Source organism: Microtus ochrogaster, linkage group LG5 (genome assembly GCF_000317375.1).
Source record: "Microtus ochrogaster isolate Prairie Vole_2 linkage group LG5, MicOch1.0, whole genome shotgun sequence".
In the NCBI taxonomy this organism is placed as follows: Eukaryota; Metazoa; Chordata; class Mammalia; order Rodentia; family Cricetidae; genus Microtus; species Microtus ochrogaster.
Window position 1 is genome coordinate 41,293,121 of NC_022031.1, and position 2,379 is coordinate 41,295,499.

A 2,379-nucleotide genomic window follows, 5' to 3' on the forward strand; every position below is an offset into this window, starting at 1 on the left:
TGCCTTTCCTCCTCCCAGAATTCTTCTAGTCTGGCTGCCCAGCCTATACTTTCTGCCTGGTTACTGGTCAATCAGCATTCTATTAAACTAACATGACTGACTAATCTTTACAGTGTACAAGAGCATTATCCCACAGCAAAAAAACAGTAATGGCCAACATTCACATGAAAGCTGACCATATACAAGGTTTTTAGTTTGTTTTGAGTCAAGGTCTGCTGTGTATGTATGTGTGTTCAAGACTGGCCTCAAACTCACAGTCCTCCTATTCCAGCCTCCTGAGTGCACGGGTCATTTTAAAGTATTTAGAATTCACTAATTAGCACTTAGGATACACTAACTCCCTAGGGGACTCGCTAGTCGCAGTTCATACAGGAGAAAAGTAAAACACAGAGATGTCATGGAACTTCTCTAAGACCAAACACTCAAGAGTGAAAGCCAGGTTCAAGTCTTCCCATGAGAACATGTCTTCCCAGCATCTCTTTCACTAGTTTGTCTTGTCTGTTAGTGCACAGTGGCGGGTCAGGAGCTCCCATGTAGCGGCTAACAGAGTACTTTAACATAGAGACATCCGGGTCTTTCTCAAGCCTGGACCAGAGTGGCTGTTACCTCTCACAGGCCAGATAAAGAACATGATCTTGGTTCACCGGTTAACAGGCTTGACCTCACTCTACAATCTCTCTTCTCTATGCCTTGGAGCTTTGTCTTGATGTTTTGATTAGATATTATGTCTTTGCTCATCTGAAACTTAGCCCTCACTCTTCGCCCCATCCTCCAACCACCCACCTCCATCTTCCACAACTCCTAGACCTCTGAATGGTGCAAGATTCCCTCCGGCTTGAGGCAGAAGAGTTTGACATCGAGCAACCAGAAGGACCAGCCTAGAGTGGACACTGTCAAACCAACTGTTGAGTGCCCTTGCAGCCACCATGAGCCGATGGGACACCCCCCTGAGCAAATATATGAACCCCTCACGCAGGCAATGCCTCCAGCTTTGCTCCGACACAATCCACACGTTCTCCATCTTGTCCGTTTAAAGCAAACAATCTAGCCGTGTTCACTGTTTTCACAGTTGTGCAAATGTCACCACAATCCATTCTAGAACATTCTTGTCACCCAAGAAACAAACCTGACATCCATTAACAGTCACTTCCCTCACCTCCACGGTCCTGTGCAAGCATCATCTCTTCCTTAGCAGATTTACCTAGCCCAGATGTTTCCTATAAGCGGAATCGTAGAACACATGGCCTTCACTTAGCATAAAGATTGACCTGGTACAAACCATGTAAGCAACTTGGGATTACTTCTTTGGCTCCCAGTGTCGAAAGTTGCAGTCCATCATGACGGAAATGGTGCGATGGAGTGGAGTGGCTTACTCTGCTGTCCAGCAAGCAAAGTGACCGGTACCTGAGATCAGATACACTCCCAAAGACACACTCCCTGGTGGCCTGCTTCCTCCAGTTGGGCCCTGACTTATACAGTTCCCTCCAGCTAGGGACGAAGTATTGAATACATCCACCTGTCTGAGACATTTCAGACTCAAACAGCAGCAAGCAGCTTAGGGAAGTTGGGCATTTATCTTTCAATTATGTAGAAATTCTTCAAGAAACTTAAGGTTCTGTTTTTGTTTTCCTTTCTGTGTATCCCAGACTGGACTCAAACTTAATATATAGCCAAAAATAGCCTCACGCTTCAGATTCTCCCCCGTCAACCTCCCAAGAGCTGGGAACGTGTGCCACCAGGTCTGGTTTATGTGGCTCTAGGAACCAAACCTAGGGCTCTGAGCAGTTAAGACAGGCACTCTATAGGCACACCCCAGCCCCTCCCGTTACATTATTTATTTATTTGTTTGTTTGTTTGTTTTTGAACTGAGCATGGTGACTAATGCTGTAATCTCAGTACTTGGGAGGTTGAAGCAGGAGGATTGCTGTGAGTTCCAGGATAGCCTGGGTGACATAGTAAGACCCTGTCCATTGTGAAATGACTAAGTCAGTTAACATCCATATGACCTGCATACATCTTCACGGTCAGAATACTAGACATCTCTTCTGTATACCCAGTGGGATTGCTGAATGGCTGTATGACGGTGTAGTTGTTGTAGCTTTATTAATTTTTATCTTATTATTAGTGTGTATGAGTGTGTGGTGTGTGAGTGTGTGTACGTGTGAGTTTTTATGCATGCATCTATGGAAGTCAAAGGCCAGCTTTGGGGAGTTGCTCTTCCACTGTAGGTTCTAGGGTTCGAACTCAGTTCTTCAGGCTTGCACACCATGTATTTATTTTTTTACCAGCTGGGCCATCTCCCCAGACCTCCAGTTTTAACGTTTAATGAAATTACCCATCTTTACATGGCTCCTGTCTCTTGAGTTCTCTCTTTGATAA